General features: G+C 47.8%; 9 non-coding genes across 9 annotated transcripts; all 9 read right to left on the bottom strand.

Annotated features, from left to right (window-relative positions):
- Positions 1-1313: 1313 nt before the first annotated feature.
- trnag-gcc lies at positions 1314-1384 on the bottom strand. Its single transcript has one exon. It is a non-coding gene; the product is annotated as a tRNA-Gly (tRNA).
- Positions 1385-1530: 146 nt separating this feature from the next.
- On the bottom strand, positions 1531-1601 carry trnag-gcc. The gene has a single exon. It is a non-coding gene; the product is annotated as a tRNA-Gly (tRNA).
- A 1485-nt stretch (positions 1602-3086) lies between these two features.
- trnag-gcc lies at positions 3087-3157 on the bottom strand. The gene has a single exon. It is a non-coding gene; the product is annotated as a tRNA-Gly (tRNA).
- Positions 3158-4622: 1465 nt separating this feature from the next.
- Positions 4623-4693, bottom strand: trnag-gcc. Its single transcript has one exon. It is a non-coding gene; the product is annotated as a tRNA-Gly (tRNA).
- A 146-nt stretch (positions 4694-4839) lies between these two features.
- Positions 4840-4910, bottom strand: trnag-gcc. The gene has a single exon. It is a non-coding gene; the product is annotated as a tRNA-Gly (tRNA).
- A 1482-nt stretch (positions 4911-6392) lies between these two features.
- On the bottom strand, positions 6393-6463 carry trnag-gcc. The gene has a single exon. It is a non-coding gene; the product is annotated as a tRNA-Gly (tRNA).
- Positions 6464-6609: 146 nt separating this feature from the next.
- Positions 6610-6680, bottom strand: trnag-gcc. The gene has a single exon. It is a non-coding gene; the product is annotated as a tRNA-Gly (tRNA).
- A 1480-nt stretch (positions 6681-8160) lies between these two features.
- Positions 8161-8231, bottom strand: trnag-gcc. The gene has a single exon. It is a non-coding gene; the product is annotated as a tRNA-Gly (tRNA).
- A 152-nt stretch (positions 8232-8383) lies between these two features.
- Positions 8384-8454, bottom strand: trnag-gcc. Its single transcript has one exon. It is a non-coding gene; the product is annotated as a tRNA-Gly (tRNA).
- Between the last annotated feature and the right edge of the window lie 7828 nt (positions 8455-16282).

Here is a 16282-nt window from a genome sequence, read left to right as displayed (position 1 = left end):
ATCACCTCATGCCATACTGCAATGTCATCAGGCCACTACTTTCCTCCATGTAAAGCTCACAGTGCTTCCACCAGGCCAGGCTGCAAATTCCATGGCTGGATGACATACGGCTCCTTTCTTTCACAATAATTTGTCGTGCATCTTTCCGATTTTACAGCCAGGTGGTTCAATTATCCTAATGCTGCGCTACTGCAAAGTGGGATTTCACACCTCCACCAAACAACCTATGTTTCGACGATGGCTTTGAAACCGCTGCCAGCCTTGGTTACATTTGAACTCACATCAGCATTTCAGTTATGCAGGCCTCCTATACCATGTGCCCAACAGCATTGGCACAATGCCGTCACATCCTGTGTCCTGATTGCCCGTGTGTCATCTTGGTCACCATGCTCTCGAATGTTGGCCCGTGTTTGCGAGACAGGAAAGGAAGGGCTTAGTCAGCATTCGCCAAGGTTGAGGAGTGTCATCCTAATGGAAAGAGTTGAGAAGCTGGCATTGTCCTAATTCCAACAGAAGGGACTCCAAAGTGGGAGGCATTAACCCACCAACATTGCCTCAGGTGAACGAGGTGTGAATCTCCAAATGGACTCCGAAAATGAGTAACGGGAGACATCGCCTCCTCCCACTTCTCTTGGAAAAGAGGTACTGTGAAGATACTCGTGATGTTTTGAGCACATGTGTGAGACTGTGCGGGTCAGGGCCTCGTCCTGTTCTGTGGCCGGTACCCTGTTGCCCCAATATGTTTGGGCCATTCCTCCTTAACCGGAATGTTCTGAGAGGCTGAATGAGCTTGGAACTAGCTGCTTTTTCTCTTCTTTGCCCCACGGTGTTTGTACTGGTCCAATTGTATTGTTCTGCTTGTGTTCTCCTCGAAATATATATATATATATGTTCAGAAATTTTGCTATGCTGTGGAGTTCCTGCGATTTTGCTGGGTTATTTGTGAAAATGGAAAAAGGTGAAGGAAAAGACTTTGAAAACAAAGATTGCAGTGAAAAATTGTCAGTTTGTGAAAAGTTTGTTTGAACTTTGCTTGAGGCAATGAAGGTAAAAATGTTGTGAAGGGTTAAAAGGAAATGAGAGGAGGAGGGTGTTTATTGAAGAGGAATGAGTGTTTGCAGCTGTGTGAGTGGTGAAGCAGATAGGAAAGAGTGTTGTGAAGCAGATGTTGAATATGAGCATGAGGAAAGTGGTAAAGTGATTGATGCGGAGGGAGTGTATGGTGAAAATGTAGTTGTGATGAAAGAAAGGCGGTGGTAAGAATGCAGAGAGGAATGAAAAACTGCTGACCAGAGGAATGAAAAGAGGTGCGATGCATTGGCCGGGAATCGAACCCGGGCCTCCCGCGTGGCAGGCGAGAATTCTACCACTGAACCACCAATGCAAAGTACACAGCTCAAGCTGAAGTTTCAAGCACAATGCTTGATTTGCTAACAGATGTTGATGAGTGTCAGCCAAAGCAAACTGCATGTGACCAGTACAGAGATGCAGTGCAAAGAACTGAAATAACAATTAAACACCAGCCAGCTTTGCATTGGCCGGGAATCGAACCCGGGCCTCCCACGTGGCAGGCGAGAATTCTACCACTGAACCACCAATGCTACTCCTCTTTGCCTCCTGTAATCTTCTCCTTTTTTGCCCAGTGCTTTCACTCAGCAGCATTACCATTTCCTCACTTTGTCCTGTCTTTCCCCAAATTGCAACAAATTTCATTACTTCAACTTCGGACACATCAGCGCATAAGCGTCCTGAGCTCTCACTTCACACCACGACAATATCACCTCATGCCACACTGCAATGTCATCAGGCCACTACTTTTCTCCATGTAAAGCTCACAGGGCTTCCACCAGGCCAGGCTGAATATTCCATGGCTGGATGACATACGGCTCCTTTCTTTCACAATAATTTGTCGTGCATCTTTCCGATTTTACAGCCAGGTGGTTCAATTATCCTAATGCTGCGCTACTGCAAAGTGGGATTTCACACCTCCACCAAACAACCTATGTTTCGACGATGGCTTTGAAACCGCTGCCAGCCTTGGTTACATTTGAACTCACATCAGCATTTCAGTTATGCAGGCCCCTATACCATGTGCCCAACAGCATTGGCACAATGCCGTCACATCCTGTGTCCTGATTGCCCGTGTGTCATCTTGGTCACCATGCTCTCGAATGTTGGCCCGTGTTTGCGAGACAGGAAAGGAAGGGCTGAGTCACCATTCGCCAAGGTTGAGGAGTGTCATCCTAATGGAAAGAGTTGAGAAGCTGGCATTGTCCTACTTCCAACAGAAGGGACTCCAAAGTGGGAGGCATTAACCCACCAACATTGCCTCAGGTGAACGAGGTGTGAATCTCCAAATGGACTCCGAAAATGAGTAACGGGAGACATCGCCTCCTCCCACTTCTCTTGGAAAAGAGTACTGTGAAGATACTCGTGATATTTTGACACATGTGTGAGCCTGTACGGGTCAGGGCCTCGTCCTGTTCTGTGGCCGGTACCCTGTTGCCCCAATATGTTTGGGCCATTCCTCCTTAGCCGGAATGTTCTGAGAGGCTGAATGAGCTTGGAACGAGCTGCTTTTTCTCTTCGTTGCCTCACGGTGTTTGTACTGGTCCAATTTTAATGTTCTGCTTGTGTTCTCCTCAAAATAAATATATATATATGTTAAGAAATTTTGCAATGCTGTGGAGTTCCTGCGATTTTGCTATGTTATTTGTGAAACTGGAAAAAGGTGAAGGAAAAGACTTTGAAAAAAAAGGGTGCAGTGAAAAATTGTCAGTTTGTGAAAAGTTTGTTTGAACTTTGCTTGAGGCAATGAAGGTAAAAATGCTGTGAAGGGTTAAAAAGAAATGGGAGGAGGAGGGTGTTTATTGAAGAGGAATGAGTGTTTGCAGCTGTGTGAGTGGTGAAGCAGATAGGAAAGAGTGTTGTGAAGCAGATGTTGAATATGAGCATGAGGAAAGTGGTAAAGAGATTGATGCGGAGGGAGTGTATGGTGAAAATGTAGTTGTGATGAAAGAAAGGTGGTGGTAAGAATGCAGAGAGGAATGAAAACAGCTGGCCAGAGGAATGAAAAAGAGGTGCGATGCATTGGCCGGGAATCGAACCCGGGCCTCCCGCGTGGCAGGCGAGAATTCTACCACTGAACCACCAATTCTACTCCTCTTTGCCTCCCGTAATCTTCTCCTTTTTTGCCCAATGCTTTCACTCAGCAGCATTACCATTTCCTCACTTTGTCCTGTCTTTCCCCAAATTGCAACAAATTTCATTACTTCAACCAACTTCGGACACATCAGCGCATAAGCCTCCTGTGCTCTCACTTCACACCACGACAATATCACCTCATGCCACACTGCAATGTCATCGGGCCACTACTTTCCTCCATGTAAAGCTCACAGTGCTTCCACCAGGCCAGGCTGCAAATTCCATGGCTGGATGACATACGGCTCCTTTCTTTCACAATAATTTGTCGTGCATCTTTCCGATTTTACAGCCAGGTGGTTCAATTATCCTAATGCTGCGCTACTGCAAAGTGGGATTTCACACCTCCACCAAACAACCTATGTTTCGACGATGGCTTTGAAACCGCTGCCAGCCTTGGTTACATTTGAACTCACATCAGCATTTCAGTTATGCAGGCCTCTATACCATGTGCCCAACAGCATTGGCACAATGCCGTCACATCCTGTGTCCTGATTGCCCGTGTGTCATCTTGGTCACCATGCTCTCGAATGTTGGCCCGTGTTTGCGAGACAGGAAAGGAAGGGCTTAGTCAGCATTCGCCAAGGTTGAGGAGTGTCATCCTAATGGAAAGAGTTGAGAAGCTGGCATTGTCCTACTTCCAACAGAAGGGACTCCAAAGTGGGAAGCATTAACCCACCAACATTGCCTCAGGTGAACGAGGTGTGAATCTCCAAATGGACTCCGAAAATGAGTAACGGGAGACATCGCCTCCTCGCACTTCTCTTGGAAAAGAGTACTGTGAAGATACTCGTGATGTTTTGACACATGTGTGAGACTGTGCGGGTCAGGGCCTCGTCCTGTTCTGTGGCCGGTACCCTGTTGCCCCAATATGTTTGGGCCATTCCTCCTTAGCCGGAATGTTCTGAGAGGCTGAATGAGCTTGGAACGAGCTGCTTTTTCTCTTCGTTGCCTCACGGTGTTTGTACTGGTCCAATTTTAATGTTCTGCTTGTGTTCTCCTCAAAATATATATATATATGTTAAGAAATTTTGCTGTGCTGTGGAGTTCCTGCGATTTTGCTATGTTATTTGTGAAACTGGAAAAAGGTGAAGGAAAAGACTTTGAAAAAAAAGGGTGCAGTGAAAAATTGTCAGTTTGTGAAAAGTTTGTTTGAACTTTGCTTGAGGCAATGAAGGTAAAAATGCTGTGAAGGGTTAAAAAGAAATGGGAGGAGGAGGGTGTTTATTGAAGAGGAATGAGTGTTTGCAGCTGTGTGAGTGGTGAAGCAGATAGGAAAGAGTGTTGTGAAGCAGATGTTGAATATGAGCATGAGGAAAGTGGTAAAGAGATTGATGCGGAGGGAGTGTATGGTGAAAATGTAGTTGTGATGAAAGAAAGGTGGTGGTAAGAATGCAGAGAGGAATGAAAAAGAGGTGCGATGCATTGGCCGGGAATCGAACCCAGGCCTCCCGCGTGGCAGGCGAGAATTCTACCACTGAACCACCAATGCAAAGTACACAGCTCAAGCTGAAGTTTCAAGCACAATGCTTGAGTTGCTGACAGATGTTGATGAGTGTCAGCCAAAGCAAACTGCATGTGACCAGTACAGAGATGCAGTGCAAAGAACTGAAATAACAATTAAACACCAGCCAGCTTTGCATTGGCCGGGAATCGAACCCGGGCCTCCCGCGTGGCAGGCGAGAATTCTACCACTGAACCACCAATGCTACTGCTCTTTGCCTCCTGTAATCTTCTCCTTTTTTGCCCAATGCTTTCACTCAGCAGCATTACCTCACTTTGTCCTGTCTTTCCCCAAATTGCAACAAATTTCATTACATCAACTTCGGACACATCAGCGCATAAGCCTCCTGTGCTCTCACTTCACACCACGACAATATCACCTCATGCCAGACTGCAATGTCATCGGGCCACTACTTTCCTCCATGTAAAGCTCACAGTGCTTCCACCAGGCCAGGCTGCAAATTCCATGGCTGGATGACATACGGCTCCTTTCTTTCACAATAATTTGTCGTGCATCTTTCCGATTTTACAGCCAGGTGGTTCAATTATCCTAATGCTGCGCTACTGCAAAGTGGGATTTCACACCTCCACCAAACAACCTATGTTTCGACGATGGCTTTGAAACCGCTGCCAGCCTTGGTTACATTTGAACTCACATCAGCATTTCAGTTATGCAGGCCTCTATACCATGCGCCCAACAGCATTGGCACAATGCCGTCACATCCTGTGTCCTGATTGCCCGTGTGTCATCTTGGTCACCATGCTCTCGAATGTTGGCCCGTGTTTGCGAGACAGGAAAGGAAGGGCTTAGTCAGCATTCGCCAAGGTTGAGGAGTGTCATCCTAATGGAAAGAGTTGAGAAGCTGGCATTGTCCTACTTCCAACAGAAGGGACTCCAAAGTGGGAGGCATTAACCCACCAACATTGCCTCAGGTGAACGAGGTGTGAATCTCCAAATGGACTCCGAAAATGAGTAACGGGAGACATCGCCTCCTCCCACTTCTCTTGGAAAAGAGTACTGTGAAGATACTCGTGATCATTTGACACATGTGTGAGACTGTGCGGGTCAGGGCCTCGTCCTGTTCTGTGGCCGGTACCCTGTTGCCCCAATATGTTTGGGCCATTCCTCCTTAGCCGGAATGTTCTGAGAGGCTGAATGAGCTTGGAACGAGCTGCTTTTTCTCTTCGTTGCCTCACGGTGTTTGTACTGGTCCAATTTTAATGTTCTGCTTGTGTTCTCCTCGAAATATATATATATATATATGTTCAGAAATTTTGCTATGCTGTGGAGTTCCTGCGATTTTGCTATGTTATTTGTGAAACTGGAAAAAGGTGAAGGAAAAGACTTTGAAAACAAAGATTGCAGTGAAAAATTGTCAGTTTGTGAAAAGTTTGTTTGAACTTTGCTTGAGGCAATGAAGGTAAAAATGTTGTGAAGGTTTAAAAGGAAATGAGAGGAGGAGGGTGTTTATTGAAGAGGAATGAGTGTTTGCAGCTGTGTGAGTGGTGAAGCAGATAGGAAAGAGTGTTGTGAAGGAGATGTTGAATATGAGCATGAGGAAAGTGGTAAAGTGATTGATGCGGAGGGAGTGTATGGTTAAAATGTAGTTGTGATGAAAGAAAGGCGGTGGTAAGAATGCAGAGAGGAATGAAAAACTGCTGGCCAGAGGAATGAAAAAGAGGTGCGATGCATTGGCCGGGAATCGAACCCAGGCCTCCCGCGTGGCAGGCGAGAATTCTACCACTGAACCACCAATGCAAAGTACACAACTCCAGCTGAAGTTTCAAGCACAATGCTTGAGTTGCTAACAGATGTTGATGAGTGTCAGCCAAAGCAAATTGCATGTGACCAGCACAGAGATGCAGTGCAAAGAACTGAAATAACAATTAAACACCAGCCAGCTTTGCATTGGCCGGGAATCGAACCCGGGCCTCCCACGTGGCAGGCGAGAATTCTACCACTGAACCACCAATGCTACTCCTCTTTGCCTCCTGTAATCTTCTCCTTTTTTGCCCAGTGCTTTCACTCAGCAGCATTACCATTTCCTCACTTTGTCCTGTCTTTCCCCAAATTGCAACAAATTTCATTACTTCAACTTCGGACACATCAGCGCATAAGCGTCCTGAGCTCTCACTTCACACCACGACAATATCACCTCATGCCACACTGCAATGTCATCAGGCCACTACTTTCTCCATGTAAAGCTCACAGGGCTTCCACCAGGCCAGGCTGAATATTCCATGGCTGGATGACATACGGCTCCTTTCTTTCACAATAATTTGTCGTGCATCTTTCCGATTTTACAGCCAGGTGGTTCAATTATCCTAATGCTGCGCTACTGCAAAGTGGGATTTCACACCTCCACCAAACAACCTATGTTTCGACGATGGCTTTGAAACCGCTGCCAGCCTTGGTTACATTTGAACTCACATCAGCATTTCAGTTATGCAGGCCTCTATACCATGTGCCCAACAGCATTGGCACAATGCCGTCACATCCTGTGTCCTGATTGCCCGTGTGTCATCTTGGTCACCATGCTCTCGAATGTTGGCCCGTGTTTGCGAGACAGGAAAGGAAGGGCTGAGTCACCATTCGCCAAGGTTGAGGAATGTCATACTAATGGAAAGAGTTGAGAAGCTGGCATTGCCCTACTTCCAACAGAAGGGACTCCAAAGTGGGAGGCATTTACCCACCAACATTGCCTCAGGTGAACGACGTGTGAATCTCCAAATGAACTCCGAAAATGAGTAACGGGAAACATTCTCCCACATCTCTTGGAAAAGGGTCCTGTGAAGATACTCGCGATGTTTTGAGACATGTGTGAGAGTGTGCGGGTCTGGGCCTTGTCCTGTTCTGTGGCCGGTACCCTGTTGCCCCAATATGTTTGGGCCATTCCTCCTTAACCGGAATGTTCTGAGAGGCTGAATGAGCTTGGAACTAGCTGCTTTTTCTCTTCTTTGCCCCACGGTGTTTGTACTGGTCCAATTGTATTGTTCTGCTTGTGTTCTCCTCGAAATATATATATATATATGTTCAGAAATTTTGCTATGCTGTGGAGTTCCTGCGATTTTGCTGGGTTATTTGTGAAAATGGAAAAAGGTGAAGGAAAAGACTTTGAAAACAAAGATTGCAGTGAAAAATTGTCAGTTTGTGAAAACTTTGTTTGAACTTTGCTTGAGGCAATGAAGGTAAAAATGTTGTGAAGGGTAAAAAGGAAATGAGAGGAGGAGGGTGTTTATTGAAGAGGAATGAGTGTTTGCAGCTGTGTGAGTGGTGAAGCAGATAGGAAAGAGTGTTGTGAAGCAGATGTTGAATATGAGCATGAGGAAAGTGGTAAAGTGATTGATGCGGAGGGAGTGTATGGTGAAAATGTAGTTGTGATGAAAGAAAGGCGGTGGTAAGAATGCAGAGAGGAATGAAAAACTGCTGACCAGAGGAATGAAAAAGAGGTGCGATGCATTGGCCGGGAATCGAACCCGGGCCTCCCGCGTGGCAGGCGAGAATTCTACCACTGAACCACCAATGCAAAGTACACAGCTCAAGCTGAAGTTTCAAGCACAATCACAATGCTTGATTTGCTAACAGATGTTGATGAGTGTCAGCCAAAGCAAACTGCATGTGACCAGTACAGAGATGCAGTGCAAAGAACTGAAATAACAATTAAACACCAGCCAGCTTTGCATTGGCCGGGAATCGAACCCAGGCCTCCCACGTGGCAAGCGAGAATTCTACCACTGAACCACCAATGCTACCCCTCTTTGGCTCGCGTAATCTTCTCCTTTTTTGCCCAGTGCTTTCACTCAGCAGCATTACCATTTCCTCACTTTGTCCTGTCTTTCCCCAAATTGCAACAAATTTCATTACTTCAACTTCGGACACATCAGCGCATAAGCGTCCTGAGCTCTCACTTCACACCACGACAATATCACCTCATGCCACACTGCAATGTCATCGGGCCACTACTTTCCTCCATGTAAAGCTCACAGTGCTTCCACCAGGCCAGGCTGCAAATTCCATGGCTGGATGACATACGGCTCCTTTCTTTCACAATAATTTGTCGTGCATCTTTCCGATTTTACAGCCAGGTGGTTCAATTATCCTAATGCTGCGCTACTGCAAAGTGGGATTTCACACCTCCACCAAACAACCTATGTTTCGACGATGGCTTTGAAACCGCTGCCAGCCTTGGTTACATTTGAACTCACATCAGCATTTCAGTTATGCAGGCCCCTATACCATGTGCCCAACAGCATTGGCACAATGCCGTCACATCCTGTGTCCTGATTGCCCGTGTGTCATCTTGGTCACCATGCTCTCGAATGTTGGACCGTGTTTGCGAGACAGGAAAGGAAGGGCTTAGTCAGCATTCGCCAAGGTTGAGGAGTGTCATCCTAATGGAAAGAGTTGAGAAGCTGGCATTGTCCTACTTCCAACAGAAGGGACTCCAAAGTGGGAGGCATTAACCCACCCACATTGCCTCAGGTGAACGACGTGTGAATCTCCAAATGAACTCCAAAAATGAGTAACGGGAAACATTCTCCCACTTCTCTTGGAATGACGCACCTTGTCAGCGTCAGGTTGCACACCCTGCTGTGAAATGTGGTCACCCAGAAACTTGATAGCGGATCGACCAAATGAGCATTTGGCCCTGTTGAGCTGGAGGCCGTTTTCATGTATCCTCTGGAAAACTTAGAACATAGAACATAGAACAGTACAGCACAGAACAGGCCCTTTGACCCTCGATGTTGTGCCGAGCAATGATCCCCCTACTCAAACCCACGTATCCTACTTATTTGAGGCGAGCGATGTGATCCTTGGGCGTCGTGGACCAGATGATCACGTCGTCCACATAGACTCTCACCCCCTCGATGCCCTCCATCATTTGCTCCATTATGCGATTAAATACTTCGGAAGCAGATATGATCCCAAAAGGCATGCGGTTGTAGCAATACCTGCCGAACGGAGTGTTAAACATGCACAGCTTCCGACTGGACTCGTCCAGCTGTATCTGCCAGAACCCACGGGAGGCGTCCAGCTTGGTAAAGAATTTGGCATGAGCCATCTCACAGGTTAGCTCTTCACGCTTTGGGATCGGGTAGTGCTTGCGCATGTTGTTGTGATTCAGGGCTTTGGGATCAATGCAAATGCGGAGTTCACCAGAGGGGTTCTTGACGCAGACCACGGAGCTGACCCAGTCTGTTAGTTCTGTGACCTTTGAGATGATACCCTGGTCTTGGAGCTCTCATAGCTGCGTTTTCAGACGATCCTTGAGAGGGGTCGGCACTCGGCGCGGTGCATGGATCACTGGGATGGCATTTGGTTTGAGCAATATCTTGTCACGATATGGGAGTGTGCCCATTCCATCAAACACGTTGTGGTATTACGTGAGGATGCCGTCTATCTCAGCCTGGAGATTTACATTGGGCGAGGCAGTTGCCGGTGTCGAGGACATGGCATGGACGCGCTGGACCAGATTTAGGAGTTTCATGTGCGAGCACCGAGCAGGGATGCCTTGTCAGGCTGGACGATCTCAAATCGTAATGCCACTTTGATTGCCTTGTGAGATACACCTAGCTGACATGATCCACTGGCAGCTATGGCATTGCCATTGTAGTCAAGGAGCTGGCAGGCTGATGGAAGAATGTTAGGTTGGTCTCGGATTCTGTCGAGGTCCCACTGTGATATGAGGTTTGCAGATGCGCCAGTGTCCAATTTAAATCAGATGCGAGACTGGTTAACCGTGACGACAGCATACCACTCATCGTCAGGATCCACAGTGAGGATTGAAAGGCGGTTTGCAGGCACGGTGGAGACCAGCTCGCGCGTGGTGATTATGCCCACCCAATATGGAGACTCGAGGCAGTCAGCATCGGGGTCCGTTGGGCTGTTGGGATCCAAATCCTGCATGCCTTTTTTTTTAACAAACAATTTTATTGAGGAATTTTTAGGCATTTTTACAGACAACAACAAAAAGAAAGCAAAAAAGGCAAAAATGTGCAAACAACAACGTAGAATCAATACTTCAATTGAACCATACTTCACAGGCCCGCTCCTCCCCCATTGACACTACCCGCCTATTTATCCCTCCTACTCTACTCTAATCTCTCCCCCCCCCCCGCTGACGCTCACTCTCCCGCGAAGAAGTCAATGAATGGTTGCCACCTTCGGGCGAACCCCAGTACAGATCCCCTCGAGGCGAACTTAATTTTTTCCATACCCAGGAAACTCGACATGTCCGCAAGCCACAACTCAGTCTTCGGGGGTTTTGAGTCCCTCCATGCCAATAGTATTCGTCGCCGGGCTATCAGGAAAGCGAAGGCCAAAACATCGGCTTCTTTCTCCCCCTGGACTCCTGGGTCTTCCGAAACCCCAAAAATTGCCACCCCTGGACCCATCGCCACCCTTGTTTTTAGCACCCGGGACATGATCCCCGCAAATCCCTCCCAGTACCCCCTCAGCATCGGACATGCCCAAAACATGTGAACATGGTTTGCCGGTCCTCCCCCACATCTAGTGCACTTATCCTCTTCCCCAAAGAATTTGCTCATCCAAGAGAATGATCCAGAGGACAAAAAGGTGGTCCTCCGTTTCCTCGGGATGGTAAATTTTCTCAGAAAATTCAGTCCCAACATGGCATCCCACACCACAGCCCTCCGGCATCTCGTAAAAAAGTTGACAGTGTTCCAGTGGCTTCTCGCACATCAAGCGGAGTGGCTTGAGCTGAAGGCGAAGCTCACCACAGCCCCAGTACTGGCATTCTTTGACCCAACCAAGGATACCAAGATATCCACAGAGGCAAGCCAGGACGGCATTGGGGCGGTGCTCCTCCAGCGAGACGACTCCTCCATACGCATACGCCTCCAGGGCCATGACTCCGACCAAACAACGGTATGCCCAGATCGAAAGGGAGTGCTTGGGTCTCCTGACAGGAATAGTCAAGTTTCATCACTATGTATACGGCCTGCCAAAGTTCACGGTGGACACAGACCACAGGCCTTTAGTCCACATAATCCAGAAGGATTTAAATTACATGACACCTCGGCTGCAGCGAATTCTTCTTCGTCTCCGCCGATATGACTTCGAACGCGTCTACACACCGGGTAAGGAGCTGATCGTCGCGGATGCCCTATCCCGATCCGTCACCACGCCGTGTTAACAGGGCGACTTCATTCGCCCCATTGAAGCTCAGGTGCAGCGGTGTGCCAGCAACCTCCCAGCCACTGATGAACGGGTTATACAAATTCGTGAAGAAACTGCCAAAGATCCCTTACTGCCACGTGTGATGAAGCACCTCGCCCATGGCTGGCAAAAGGGGCAGTGCTCCCAGTTCTTCAACGTTAAGGACCAACTGACGGTTGTTATGGGGATCCTTCTTAAACTAGATAGAATCGTCATTCCCCAAAGCATGTAAAGCATGGTGCTCAGACAGATCCATGAGGGTCACCTGGGGGTCGAGAAATGGCGACACAGAGTTCGACAGGCAGTTTACTGGCCTGGCATCAGCTAGGACATTGTCAACACGGTCCTCAACTGCACATAATGCCAGAAATTTCAACCAGCTCAGCCCAAGGAAACGCTGCAACAGCACGAGATCGTGACGTCTCCGTGGTCCAAGGTGGGGATAGACCTCTTTCGTGCCAATGGGCATGATTACGTGCTCCTGGTCGACTACTTCTCCAGCTACTTCTCCGGAAGTGGTGAAACTGTCGGACCTCACATCCAAATCCGTCATCAAAGCCTGCAAAGAGATGTTTGCCAGGCATGGGATATCACTCATGGTAATGAGTGACAACGGTCCATGTTTCTACAGCCTAGAGTGGTCCGACTTTGCACGATCCTACCATTTTACATAGAATTTACAGTGCAGTTTACTGGCCTGGCATCAGCCAGGACATTGCCAACACAGTCCTCAACTGCACAACATGCCAGAAGTTTCAACCAGCTCAGCCTAAGAAAACGCTGCAACAGCACGAGATAATGAGAAGGAGGCCATTCGGCCCATCGAGTCTGCACCAGCTCCTGGAAAGAGCACTCTATCCAAGGTTAACACCTCCACCCTATCCCCATAATCCAGTAACCCCACCCAACACTAAGGGCAATTTTGGACACTAAGGGCAATTTATCATGGCCAATCCACCTAACTTGCACATCTTTGGACTATGGGAGGAAACCGGAGCAAACCCACACAGACACGGGGAGGAAGTGCAGACTCTGCACAGACAGTGACCCAAGCCGGAATCGAACCTGGGACCCTGGAGCTGTGAAGCGACTCTGCTATCCACAATGCTACCATGCTGCCCCATCATTTAGTCACATCACATCCAGTCCCCATTAGCTGCACTCATATTGTCAAGCGGTTGCTGTGCAAGGCTGCAGACTCAGCCTCGGATTTCAACCTGGCGCTATTGGCATACAGGGCAACCCCTCTGTCGACTGGTTTGTCTCCGGCACAGTTGCTCATGAACCGCAACCTGAGGATGACTGTTCCAGCCATCCATGTTCCAGACCTTGACCACCTCGAGAAATGTCGACGCAGAGCTCGGCAGGCAATTTACTGGCCTGGCATCAGCCAGGACATTGCCAAAACAGTCTGCAGAAGGTGCAGCAATCCAGGGACCAGCAAAAGATCACGTATGATGCTCATGCCACGGATCTGCCTGCGCTGGCTCCGGACGATGTTGTTCGCGTTCAGCTGCCTGAGGGAGGTTGATCAGTCTCAGGTGTTGTCGTCAGACAGGCTGCTCCCAGGTCTTTTGTTGTCAAAATGGCTGATGGCTCCATTTTACGGCGCAACAGGAGGGCGCTGCGTGAAGTTCCCTGCCCACCACCCGACCACACTTCTCCGCATGTCATCATGCCTACTCCGGACGTCTTGCACCATGAGGCCACCGATCTGGCAGCGATCCCACCTGTCCACAAGGCCACCGATCTGGCAGCCATCCCGCCTGTCCAGGTGCCGGCGTCCCCCCCTCCACCTCTGCGGCGATCGATGAGAATTCGTCGCCCACCACAAAGACTGAATCTATAGACTTAAATCTTGTAAATTTTGTTCAGTTTGCTCTGTACCTGCACGATAGACACCTTCCCATGTACATATGTTCATTCATTTCCCACTTGTACATAGTTATGGATTCATATACAGCCACGTTCCAAAATTTATTTTAAAAGGGGGAGATGTCATAATATCCACTCATGTATATCATGAGATGCAGACAGGCAGTGATTGACACACAGGATAACCATGAACACACACGACACAGAACAACCAGACAGGACACCACCACTATAAAGCCCACAGAGCATTAAGGCTCTCCCTCTCTCACAGGACACGGCTAGGGATATAGTCACAGTGCACAGGCCAATGAACATCATCACCATGTGATAGAGAGCTAGTCTGGTCAAGCCAGTAGGAGGTTATCAGTTAGGTTAATAGAGTGTCTTCCCACAGCAGATTATGTACAGCAATCAACAGGTTCAATAAAACAGTGTTGGACCATCTCTGTGTCAGAAGCCTGTTTCTCGTTTTACTGCATCCAGTTGCAGTCGATATTAGACCAACACAGATAACACATCAGTGAGCATGAGGAAAGTGGTAAAGAGATTGATGCGGAGGGAGTGTATGGTGAAAATCTAGTAGTAATAAAAAATGTGAAGATTCTGGGCGGGAGTGCTCATGGCCTTAGCCAGGCTAGTGGAGGAGAAGGTGGATCCGACCCTCTAATGGCGATATTTGGGGTCACAGAGAAGCCGGAGCTCATGGAGAGGAGGAAGGCCTTCGCCTCTCTGATTGCACGGCGGTGAATTTTGCTGGAGTGGCGGTCGGCACGCCACCAGGGGTAGCGGCTTGGTTGGGTGACCTGTACGACTTCCTGCGATTAGAGAAGGTAAAGTATGAGTTAAGGGGCTCTTCAAGGGGGTTGAGAAAATGTGGGGATGTTTGTGACCGTGGTTGAGGGGCTGTCCGCCGCAGGGGAGGGGGGCTGATAAAGAGGACAAATCTATACAGACTGGATAGTTGATTGTAGGGAAGCATGTTTGCCGGGGTGTTTTTTCGCTGTAACCTGTTTTGATACATGTTTGTAATAAAATACATTAAAAAAAAAGAAAATCTAATAGTGATGGAAGAAAGCTGGTGGGGAGAATGTAGAGAGGAATGATAAAGTGCGTGAAGTGAACCGGAGCCTCCCGCGTGGCAGGCGGGAGTTCTGCCTCTGAACCACCAATGCAGCTCTTCTTTCAGTTCCCTCATGCCCTTCTGTTTTTGCCCAATACTTTCACCCAGCAGCATTACCATTTCCTCACTGTGTCCTTTCTTTCCCTAAATAGCAACAAATAAACCAGTGTTGCTGTTCCTTCGGCCACCTGAGGCTTTCCTTTTTAATGTTATCTGAGCACCTCTATGTCTCAACAAGGTCATCTCTTCATGAGAAGGCTGCTATTCTTGGATAAATTTAAATAATATATATTAATAGAGACTATCCAATTACATGATGATTAGAGGAGGAAAAACATTTTGGAAGCAATATTTTTTTTTTAAGTTAGCGTACCCAATTATTTTTTTCTCGAATTAAGGGGTAATTTAGTGAGGCCAATCCACCTAACCTGCACATCTTTGGATTGTGGGGGTGAAACCCACGCAAACACGGGGAGAATTGGATTGGATTGGATTTGTTTATTGTCACGTGTACCGAGGTACAGTGAAAAGTATTTTTCTGCAAGCAGCTCAACAGATCATTCAGTACATGGAAGAAAAGGGAATTAAACAAAATTCAAGAAAATACTTGAGAATACATAATAGGGCAACACAAGATATACAATGTAACTACATAAGCATTGGCATCGGTTGAAGCATACAGGGTGGAGTGTTAATGAGGTCAGTCAATAAGAGGGTCATTTAGGAGTCTGGTGACAGTGGGGAAGAAGCTGTTTTTGAGTCTGTTCGTCCGTGTTCTCAGACTTCTGAATCTCCTGCCCGATGGAAGAAGTTGGAAAAGTGAGTAAGCCGGGTGGGAGGGATCCTTGATTATGCTGCCCGCTTTCCCCGGCAGTGGGAGTTGTAGATGGAATCAATGGATGGGAGGCAGGTTTGTGTGATGGACTGGGCGGTATTCACGACTCTCTGAATTTCCTTGCGGTCCTGGGCTGAGCAGTTGCCATACCAGGCTGTGATGCAGCCCGATAGGATGCTTTCTATAGAGCATCTGTAAAAGTTGGTAAGGGTTAATGCGGACATGCCGAATTTCCTTAGTTTCCTGAGCGAGTATAGGCGCTTTCTTGGTGATAGCGTCGACATGAGTGGACCAGGACAGATTTTTGGTGATGTGCACCCCTAGGAATTTGAAACTGCTAACCATCTCCACCTCGGCCCCGTTGATGCTGACAGGGGTGTGTACAGTACTTTGCTTCCTGAAGTCGATGACCAGCTCTTTGCAAACTCCACACTGACAATGACTCAGGGCCGTGATTCAAACCCGGACCCTCAGCACCGTAGGCTGCAGTGCTAACCACTGTGTCGCATGCCAGCCCTTGTAAGTAATATTGATATGTGAAATTTTTGTGGTAAAGCAAAGTTGAAAT

This window comes from Scyliorhinus canicula, chromosome 3, assembly GCF_902713615.1.
Source record: "Scyliorhinus canicula chromosome 3, sScyCan1.1, whole genome shotgun sequence".
NCBI classification, from domain to species: Eukaryota; Metazoa; Chordata; class Chondrichthyes; order Carcharhiniformes; family Scyliorhinidae; genus Scyliorhinus; species Scyliorhinus canicula.
This window is presented reverse-complemented; position numbering and strand designations above follow the sequence as displayed.